Here is a 12,022-nt window from a genome sequence, read left to right as displayed (position 1 = left end):
GGGCGCCTAGGGGACGGGGATGGGGGGAGGGGGCGAGGGCGCGCAGGTGGCAGACGGGGTGGGCAAGTGGTCCGGTCCCGGTGGGCAGGGCTGTAGAGGCCGGGCGTCTGGAGATGCTCTGGCCAGTATTCAGACTCAAAGGAGGGTGGCCCCTAAAGTGCCCAGAGTGGACATCCGCTAGGTACTGGATGAGGGCTTTCAGGACTGAGCCTCAGCCCTCAGCACGCTTCGGACTTCCGAAACGCGCGGCCCGTAGTGGTGGAGTTAAACCGAATTTGGGCCACTTGGAAGACACCTGACTTGCTATTACAAAGGAAAAGATGTCATCTTCAAAATACTTTGGGACCGGGCGAATATGGGAAAGTTTGGGTCAGTGGATGCATCTGTTGTAGCAATAAATACGTGTGTGATCAACAGTTCCCAGTTACATCATTGGTCATGATCACACAATATGATCTTTATCTCATTTACTAAGTGCAATCCATATGAAGACCAGGACCCCAAATACATTTTTTATCACTAAGGTGCTTAGTACCACCCCGAAAGCAGACCATCAAACAAGAACAAAGTGTTATGTAAGAACGGTCGTGAGTGTTATAGCAGTGGGGGAAAGGCAGAAATCGGCCAAACACTGTTACGCCTTTTTAAAAAAAGCAACAAGTTAGGGCAAGCACTGAGATATGCAAATGAAGCTCTTTAAAGCGACCAATGCACTCTCAGGCACTGTTTACAGGAGGACTCTAAGAAAAGGAGAGGGTGAAGGAGAAGGTAAAGTGGAGGAAATGATGGCCTGGGGGTTGGGGGGGGCGGTTAGGACAAACATGGTGGAAATAGATCACTCCAAGAGCACCAAGTTTCAGGACCCACAAACCGGAAAGGTTAGTCAAAATTGAGGAAGGCAACCGTGAATCTTGGCACCCTTAAACCGAAGCCTTGAGCAAAGTAGAGGTGTGATACCGAGACAGAAACACAACATCCAAAACACTGGCAAACTTTGGACAACCTTCACCACAAAAGCTAAAAGGAGCCTAGGTTTTTCACAGTTGAAATGTGTGGGAACTGCGGAGGCTATTTAAAGTATCAGAAGTATAATCAATAAGGAAATAGACAAATATGCCAAGTGTAGGTAGCACTTGTGTGGGAGTTTGTATTGTGGCTGGAGGGTAAACTTATTTTGAAAGACATGTGATCTTCAAAAGAACAAACATAATTATCTCTATAAGGACAAAGATGTTTTTCAATAGGATATGTTAAAATTCCAGTCTCCAATATGGATACCTGAACAGTTGCTTCAAATTGTTTATGCCTGACATGTTTCCCTGAAACCTGACCTTTTTTAGTAGGGACAGTGTGTTCTAGAGTCATGCTGGATGAATTTACAAACAGATAGAGAGAGAGAAATTATACTGGCCTACAAAAGAAAAAGAATATGTCACTTGCTCTTACAATTCCACCTCACTTGAATTTTTTTTTTTTTTAAAGAAGAAAACAGAGGAGCTGGAAAGATGGTTCAGCGGTTAAGAACACTGGTTGTTCTTGCAGAAGACCGGGGTTCGAATCCCAGCACCCACATGGCAGCTAACAACTATCCTTAACTCCAGTCCCAGGGGATCTGACAGTCTCTTCTGTCCTCCTCGGCCATTGCACGACACGGGTGCATTAACCTACATGCAGACAATACACGCATACACATAAAATAAAAGTAATAAAATATTTTAAAAAAGAAAACTGGTGAGCAAAACAAATTTTGAGCTAAGAGAAAAGAACACTAAAAAGTAAAAGGGCCCTGAAAATATCAATATTACAACACTGGGATGTAATAATGGAAATATGTTTCTCCAATAATTTTACCCAAATAAAACAAAATGCCTCCTGATTGTCTTGGTCTAATGACTTGATCAGTGTTAATGTAACCTGGGAATTAACTGGCTTTAAACCTGAACAGCATCTTTTAACCAGGAACCACAACCTATTCATAAACACAAAACATAAAAGCATGTAAGGAGGATTGACATGGTCTCAGAAAAAATGAGCATAATAGCATCTGATGATGACTTTATTGTAAAGAGTAACAGTACAGCAAAATCATCAATCTATCAATCACATGTACATATACTGCTCTCCCTGAAGCACACTATCCACAACTACATGATCATAAGAAATGACATAGGTGAAGTGGTACACAGGTAAAATGCCACAGTAATGGGTTTAATGACCACATATATATAGAATCTTCCTCTTTAGAATATTCATTTTAGACACTACATATTGGCCAGTGTTAATCCTGTCAAAATGTTTAAAAGATAATTATACCACCTTCCTAGGTCTACGTGCGCATAAGCTATCATGGCGGGAAAACATTACCTGATTGTATATAAAAATCTTATATTTACCCATGAAGATGCAAACAAATTAGGGGAAAAGTTAGACAAAATAAACTTTATAAATCTTGCTATCAAAGAAGAAAACTTCAGGAATGTTACAACTCCAGGGCATGAACTATTTAACGTGTGGACATACAGTTAAAATAGGGTACATCAATTTTCTCTCCCATGAGAAGGCCTCCAACCTGGTTACACAAAGGAGAATAGATAAAATCTATAACAGATATACAAGATTTCTGAAAACTTAAAGGACTACTGTGGGCTTCAGATGGCAGCATATTAAGATAAACATGCAGGCAGATATTCGAATGCATTAAAACACATTCAGGGTTCTGAATAGCATATACATTCGTCATAAACAGAGCATTTAGAATCTCAATGCTTTTAAGATATAGCAGCTCCTCCAGTGACTGTTAGTAAGGCGCTGTTCACCACCACAGCGCTTTCTAAGGACATTTTTTTTCCCATCTTTTCCAATTCAAATACAGTTGGCTATCTCCACACTCTCCGAGCAGCACAATCTATGTAACATATTGCTTTTTTGTCATGTCGACTCTTTGTTTTTTGGCTTTAGCTGCAGGTGGTGTTTTCCATATATGAGTTTCTGGGAATATGGTCTGTGTTGGCCATATAAGGATGTCTATTCAAGCCATATGGTTTGCTGTCATGTGTCTCATTTTGTCTGTCTGGGATGTCAGTACTGATTTCTTGAATGGACCAAATACCAATTTGTAAGAGTAGGGAGGAAATGCTGGGGCTACAGCCCAAACAACTTTGTCAAAACATATACTGGAGAGGAAATGCAGTATCCTGTAAACATTTGCAGCCTCTTATCACACATTATCTATGACCGACATTGGCACAACTGTTTGCAGCTTAGGTAAAGAATTCACTTGCTCAAGTTCAGGAGTTTGCACTCTGTGTCTATATGTGGCTTTGTAAGGCGGATTTCATGTCTTTGGAAGTCATAGCAAGGCATGTGCTAAATGTCTCACCCTGCCACCTGTGGGTCCTGTAGCCAGCCTGACCCAGCCTTGAACTTGGGGAAACTCAGTATACTGTCTCATGATTTTTTCTTACTAAATTCCTTGACTAATCCTACTGGGGTTCTGGACTCCAGTATATGAGGTTTTTTTTTTATGTTTTGTTTGTTGTTGTTGTTTGTGTTTGTCTTTTTGAGATAGGGTCTCCCTGTAGCCCCAGCTGGCCTGGTACTCACTATGTAGACCAGGCTGGCCTTGAACTCACAGAGATCCGCCTGCCTCTGCTTCCCCAGCCCTAGGATTAAAGGCGTGGGCAACCACACCCAGCCCAGTATACGTTCCTGTAGCAGTCTGTATTTCTCCTCTGTAACAGTCATCACAGATTTAATTAATCATTTGGACCATTATTAGGTCTGTAAATGTGTTCCTTACTAGGCTGCAAGTCCTCTAAGAGTAGAAGACTCTGCTCATCGCCATATTACCAAAAACTGACCACAGTACCCTTGTAATATTTATACTCTGATGCACATATAGAAGTGGAAAGCCTTTGGTGCCATTTGTAACCAATTTCCACACTAATTGCCTTGGCAATACTTAGGGATTGCAGACGTGAGGCGGAGGAGGCGGGAACACTGAAGGTGGTTACATCACTTCATTTTCAATTAATTACAATTAAATAATTCACACTTCAAATGTTCAACAGCCCCGTGTGGCTAGCTGCCATCATAACAGACATAAAGAACATTTCTCCATTACAGAAAGTTCTACTGGACAGCACTTACCTAAAAAAACTCCTGTAAAAGATGACTAAGTGAGCCTGGGATCTGGTCAGAAGGAGTCTTAGAGGTGCTGACTGGCTTTCAGACATTCTAATGATGTCTGAATGGAGATGATTTTCCATTTTAGAATTAGCCCAGAGATCTGTAAATGTTACATGGAATGAGAGTATTGTACCGCTGAATACAAATTTAAGACAACTTTCTAGACAGGTCTGCACTTGAAAGGGTCCTGTAATACATTTGGCATAATATGCATTTATTCCAACTCTGCTTGCCGTGAGCACTTAAATATTGCATAGGTGAAGTTATAAGCCACAGCCACCCCACCCTTTCCTAGGTCCCCCTCATGAAGCAAACACGGCTAGCTCGCCTTAGCTGTGGGTCTTTGTGGTCCTCTAACAGTAGATGTCTGCTCAAACTGGGTGAGCATCCAGGTACCAAAAACTTGTGTTCTGCATAGAATGGGAAAGGCTGGAAAATGTTGCAGGAGAGATCAAAAGGTAATGATAATCAACTTTAAATGTAGGGTTTAAGTACTTGGGGTTTATTCCCCCAAATCAATTAGGTTACATTTATAACCAGCCAGACAGTGATCAAAGTCTCCTAATTACCTTGAGGTGGATATAAATGCTCACTGATAATGTGTAGGCAAAGGTCACTACTGCAGAGGAAAAAGCCACTGTCTCTTCTGGCTGTGAAGATCTGGAAGCCATCTCCAGCTGACTAGATAGCTGGGCCTTTATACCCATAAATATTATTTTTGACTAACAAAAATTTATTGGGCAGCATCTTTCAAAGCTACCTTTCCTTCCACAGATGTTTGAGTGAATCATTTCTTTGACAAAGCACAGAGGCAATAATTTCATCAAAATGGCAATTTCTATCTAGACCTAGACCCCAAATTGAGTAGGGAGCAGGAAAGATTCCTGCTACTTTGTATAGGAGCTACCATCCTGTTTCCAAACGCCTGATCTGGTTTCAAGGCTTGCAGAATGAACACCATTCCAGCCCCTTTCCTCTTGGGGGCCTCTCATCTGCCACCTTCTTTAAAATGCAGCTTAGTTTCACCTAGTTGTCTTTAACCTGCTCCAGCTGTGGCTTATTTCCTCAGATGATCCACCACACACCTTGGCCTCCCAGCCCTGTGGCATGCGGTATTTCTATGTTGGGGCCTCCAAACTGCAAGGTTCTAAGCATCTTAAGGTTCATTCCGAGGAAGCCCAGTGTGTGTGTGTGTGTGTGTGTGTGTGTGTGTGTGTGTGTGTGTGTGTCCCTGGAGTCTCCCACTGTTCCTACCACCATGGGAAGAAATCCTAAAACTCTTTGTACACAGGGTGCCTGAGAATCTTAGGAGGGAAAGGCAGGCACTGGGATCAACAACCCACTGCAATTAAAGCAGAATGACTGAGGGTGGGAGCCAGGTAGTGCTTTTAAAAGCTCCCAGGATGATTCTGCTGAGGGGCCAAGTCTGGCATCCACTGGCTTAGGTAGTATTTTGGAGACAGGAATCAAACAGGCCCGCTAGGACATCCCTGAGCTGAGGTTTTTAACCTAATTCTAGGGGTTCTTGGAAAAGCAAGTTTGTTGTAGGCACCAGCAGTGGCTCAAAAGTCAAGAAGTCTAGGTGCAGGCAAGCCACTGGCTTCAAACAGACAGACAAAGGGGGGAAGGGGCAGGCTATTAGATCACTGATTTGGTGGAAAAACGTATGCTATTTGAGGAACCATGATAAATTAGCATTTGGGCACTTGCTTGAGATTTACTGGGGTGCCAGAAATCCTGTGCAGGTATGTGATTTATCATCACAGACATAAGCGACTAACCACAAAATTACACGTGGAAGTTCAGTTCTAAAACCAGTCTATTATTTACTGGAGCCAGAACTATCTGAGTTTCCTCTAATTCTTTTTTTTTTTTTCTTCAACATAGTTGAATGTGATTTTTTTTTCCTCAAAAACACTAACTTGAGTGGGCTTCTCAAACAATTGAAACTTTTTCCTTTTTTTTCTACATTGACACTGCATTTGAACAGAACCAAAGTAGTCACACTGTCAGTGCCCTGGATGCCTGGAGCCAAGTGAGGGCACCTACTCTGCTGCTCAAAGGAAGCCAGAAAGACTCTAATGATGTTAACAGCAAACCCTTCCCAGCTTTTAGCCAAGATACACCAACCAGATTTCCTTAGAGATGTGAATACTGTTAATAATCTTTGCTTCCTTCGTTGTAGGAATAAAGAGTTTGAGGTCATATTGGGGCTGAATCCTAGTCTAGGTCATGAGCCAAAAGCAGTGGCTGACACTGTACTTCATGAGCAATCAAATGTCACAACACACTAGATGGGTTTGGTCCAGTGCAAAGGAAAGCCACCATCTAAGACAAACGCTTCTCACCTGCACAATGGTTAAACCCCACCTCAATGCTTACAGTTTGGGAAAGTGAAAGGCAGGCTGGGCAAACATGAAGCACAATCTATTTGGGCCTGTGAAGAAATTCCAAGGTAGACTGTGGTGACAGCTGTTCCACAGTGTGTCTGGGATCAATGTCGCTGAACTTAAAATCATTAGGATAGCACATTTCAGTTATATATTTACTACAGTCAAAAATCTAAACAAAATAACACAACAAAACAATCAGCTAGTCCTAAGATTGTCAGAAATACATTATCATTAACACATCATGCCCAGCTTCAGAGAAACAATGGGTTACAAGACAGTGAACAAGTCCATCCCCATGCCAGCTTTCCAGGGCTTTGTCCTTACCTGCTCAAGCCACAGTCCAGTCTGTGCTAGATAACTAATTCATTGGATGAGTGTCTGACCCAAGGATAATCAACATGGACTGGTAATGACAGACCAAGATCTCACTCAATTCCAGGGTCCTCTAGGGTAAGAGGATGCTTCTCTCTCAAGGTTTTACTCAATACAGTGTCTCAGCAAAAAAAACAGGGCAGGAACTTAGACTCAAACAGACAAGCACAACCAGTCCCAATATTCTTTTTCCATCTTTTGCAAAAGCATAGCTATTACTTACAATGTTGAAACACTGCATATTCCCCTTCAACCAGACTTAGAATGTGTCACCCAAACAGGGCAGTGGCGTTAGGACAACGTATAAATGCAGTCTATATATTAACTTATAAATTGTCTACCTGTAAAGACATTAGAGACTAGGTTTTTTAACAACGTTTAATGGAAATTTAATTAATTTCAAATTTTGTCAGTTACCTCTACTGATAGGAATAAAGATTAAAGTATTTACTTCTTATCCAACAATTAGAAACATCCTTTCCTATTCTACGCCATCCTATATATGCTGGTACATCATCTCTTTCCACTGATTTTATATTTGGGATTTTTATATTAACGATGGCACTTTTAATGAATTGGAAATTCATTTGTAAATTGTATTTTATTGAAGTTCATGCCTATGTCGGTATTTCCTGATATGCATGACTCTGGAATATTAGTATGTAGTGAAGCTAAATTAAAGATATTTTTATTATCTATAAAAGCATTAAATGTTATAAATGCCTTCACAGTATAGCTATAGCGAGCCTAGTTACCTATCTTGAAGGTGCCTCTTTATTAATGTGTTTACTGTGAAATTTAATTCATTAGATAATTAGCATGGACTATAAATATGCATGTTAACTTCCAGCTGATACGAAGCAAAAAAGTTTATGAATAATACCACAGTGTAACTTTTTAAAAAAGAACCCGAGAGCCTTGAGGCTATTTTTTAATCACTTATTTCTATTTATTTTGTAAAGGCTTTTTTATTTGAAGTTTTATATCTAAATACATGTGGGAGATAACAAACAACATATTTATGAAAAATTGTGATAGGGACCAGCTTGTAACTGTTGGGAGGCTACACTCCTTGCTTTAAGGACAGCCAGTGCCTACTGCTTTCTAGTTCTGCAATGGAAGCAACCCTACAAACTCACAAAGCTTCTTCTCTTCCCTTGGAGGTAGGTCATTAAGGCCCTGAAAACCAAGTACTGAGGTCACTTTTCGTAAAAGGAATTTGTCACTAAAAATTTACAAAGCTTCAAGCAACTGTCAATGTGTCTTTGAGGCTGGCATGGGTCACAGCTTAAGATATAAAACCAAACCTGTGGTAGTCTTCATGGATTTGAAAAATCTGATGGTTTGGTCAATATCCAAGTATGTATAAATGTGTGTATACATATATAATGTACATATGGCATAACGTGATAATGTGTGGTTAGTTCTTCCACAACATGCAAGAGAGTATTTATTACACAATTAAAAAGTGGGCTGCCATTGTTTTCATCAGAAACCCTTTAAAACCCACAGTCAATGTAGTGCCCTGTTATTAAGCAACTCTCTGAGAAAGGATAAATGAAAGGTATTGGAGAAAAGATAGGGCAACTAGGTGTGGGCCTTGCTTCCCACCCCTCTATCCAGCTGAGTGACCATTAGCTAAGCAAGACCAGATTCCACATCTACAACACGATGGGACAAAATCTCATCATCTTTAAGGCCAGATAAAGATGTCTTTTTTGCCTTCACATTTAATGTAAAACACTAAGTTCACCTTCAAGAGGAAATAGAGATAGAAGGAAATTTCTCACATGTTATACTAGATGTTTATCTATATATAAGAAACAGGTGTCAAACAAACAAATAAAAAAAAAAAAAAACTAAGGCAAAGAGAAACTTTAACTCACCAGATTCCATCTGTTACATCTGAATTCATGCATAATTGATTATCCATGACTGGTAAGTTCTTTTCTCACTAGCCGACCACAGTTTTCTAAACAGTATGTATTAAATCACTACTAAAGTAGACTGCATTTCAGAAACAGCAAGGCAGAATAAGAATATTTTAAATGAAAAATTACATGCTAGTTAATAATAATACAGCTGACCTATGTTTAAGGGAGAGAAATTTTAATCATGTGCATATTAAATATTAATAACCTATTCTGTTATTGTTATAATAAGGTTAAGTAGGCTTCTCCATGCTTAAGGAAAGCAGAAGGAGGAATGCATAATGTACAAAAAGATACAGAGATGGAGACAGACATAAGGGAAATGTGTGAACAATAAACAAGAGGCGACGGGGAAGGGAAAGATGAAGGTGGAAACTAATCTCTATGTGTCATTACGACTGCCAGAGTACTGGCAAAGAAACAACATCCTTTTATTTCAATTTTAATCATTTCTGAATTTTAATACCCGGCTCCTTTTGTAATTCTCCTGGCATTCTCCATATGCCTCCATCCCAGCCAAAACACCAGTGTAAATTAAATGGCAGGCAACTACACCACTGATGTAGCCTTCCCAAAGAACCTACCAGGTGACCAGAAGCCCGGTGGGGGCGGGGGGGGGGAAAGAAAAAGGTAAGCCTACCTAAGTCCCCTCAGCACCGCCAGCCAATTAACTGGCTCAATATTTGTTACTTTCTTTAATTTTGAAAAGGACAGTGGTTAGGGAAGCTACAGAGAGAATCATAAAAAAAAAAAAAAAAAAAAAATCAAGCAAGCCAGTGGTAATACAATAATCAGTGACCATCAGGGCCTGGAAAAATGAGTTTGCTCTCACTGGCTCTAAGGAGCATCACATGATTATTTAATTACAGCTCTAATTTTTGTCTCCCGGATGGCAACATATCAACAATTAATAGGGCAAATAGAGGAGACTGTGTTTTTAAAGAGACAGTCTGTGCAGGACAGCATGAGAGGTCACACGGCAGCCTGCCACTACAAGAATCATTTTTGCTATGGGTGCTACTAAATAGGAACGTCTTGCAAATAGCCCCACACAAGCTTTAAAAAGATACAAAATTTTAAAAAAGAAGTCTTTTTTAGATAACTTTCAAAGAATGCCTGGAACTTTTCAGAATGTTTAGATGCAGCTTGCAAGTCTAGTATTAGTTTTAAAGCATGAAAGGAAATGCCTTCGCTTATAAATACCCTGAACCCTATACATTTGTAAATGATACGCACAACTACAAGTTTTGTTTTCTACCCAAGAATCTTGGCTGACATCTACTTAAAGGGGTCCTGAGAAAATATCACTGTGGTAGGGGAGAGGAGACAGAGGTCAACAAGCCTTGGGCCCCTCCTATGCCAGGCTCTGGAGTATCTATCAGCTGGACCCTTACATGATGACCAGACTGGAAGTTCCAGGCATGCTCTGGGCTGACTCTGGTAAAGTTTGTTACCACTGCCCAACATCAAAGGACTGTGAACCTAAAGAGAGATACTTAACTTAATCCTGAAGGTCAGTTGGTGACAATAAAACAACCCTAGTGCTACTGTCAAACGAGAAAAAAGAAAGACAAAAAAAAAAAAAAAAAAAAAAAAAACCCCCAAAAAAAAAAAAAAAAAAAAAAAAAAAAAAAAAAAAAAAAAAAAAATCAGAGCACAAACTCAAAGAAGAAAAACATTCAATTATCTCCAGAGCTGGGGTCATGGGAAGATTAGGTGCTCAGATAACCTTAACAATAACAAAGTTAGTAAGAAAAGTCTTTTTCCTCTCAATAAATCTTTATCAGCACAAGCTGTATTCAGTATTTCTGTCGTTACTGTGCTCCTTAAATGAGTGCTCACTGTATGCAAGGCAGAAAGTACTGTGAAGTTTCCCCCTATTTTATCTGATGCAGAAATGTAGCTTACTCTTTCTTGTAGTTCAATACCTTGTAGGATAATAAATAACAACAGTACCTACAAGCCTGGCAAAGTAGGAATACTTGTGTGTTTTAAAGTGCTAAGTTACAAGGTTATAAGGTCTAAAGATTCAGATTCATCAAGAGAATTCAGTTAGCCAATCTGGAACTGTTCGAGCTTTAAACCCTGTAGTTTCAGTCATGCATTGTTTTGCCATGACAGAAGCCATAGCTAAAAGCCAGGTCTGAAGCAACAAAATCATCTTAGAAATATCATTGTGATCGGTTGTTCAGACATATTTTAAGTATTGGTTTCTATGGCACTGAAAGAAATGTAATTTGACTAAGGAACAGGGACTAAAATGATTCCACAAAAAGGTTTATCAAGCGGTGCCAAGTCAGGTCAACAAGCTTCTCACCATCTATGTTGGCCAAAGCCATCAAGAAACAAGAGATGTGGCCATCTCCAAGCACCACATGGGAAGGCTAACTACAGAACAGTAACAGTGCCTATCTAGTGCCATGGAGCAAAAGCCATACCGATGGCAAGAAAAAACAAAGACATTTTATAACTAGCAGAAAAGTTTTAAAATTAGGGTATTTTAGTGAAAAGCTTTGATGATTCTTCACCAAAAATGTGACTCCATACATTCTAAAAGATTTTTTTCCAAAGACTCCAGCAAGCAGTAGCTTGTATGCAAGAGTACACATCATTCTTTAACATGATTGTTAATATACAGTTAACAAGGCTCAGAAAAGGCTGTAATTAACCGTCTACCGCTCTAATAACACTAATAAACACACAGTATTATTAAAATACAATGACTCCATACAAACTAAAGCTGTCATTTTTAAACTTTTAAGATAATATTCTAAATTGTTTTCTAGTCCTCTTAAACCATCAAAAAAAGCAGCTCACCTCTAAGAATTGTTTTTGAAGCACAGGTATTAAAATATGGTTCCTCCCTCCCACAGGCTGGAGAACTGGCCTACCATTAAGCAAGTCATGCCATTTCCATGGGTGAAAACAATGGGAAACGGATTATTCTGTGGATTCTACAGAATCTTTTAAAATGCAAAACTGTAAGCATCTGTATTTAGTGCCTTGTTCTCGGGTAAGGGAAAACTTGTTATAGATCAAGAATCACATAGAATTAATGTTGTTAGTTTGTAATGATTCCCACTTTCTGTCTCACTGGAACAGGAAAACTCAATTGCATTCAACATCAAACAGCTAGCT

The sequence above is a fragment of the Nannospalax galili genome, unplaced genomic scaffold (assembly GCF_000622305.1).
Source record: "Nannospalax galili isolate Female #2095 unplaced genomic scaffold, S.galili_v1.0 scaffold364, whole genome shotgun sequence".
Lineage (NCBI taxonomy): Eukaryota > Metazoa > Chordata > Mammalia > Rodentia > Spalacidae > Nannospalax > Nannospalax galili.
The sequence above is the reverse complement of the archived record's forward strand: the minus strand, read 5'-3'. Positions refer to the sequence as shown.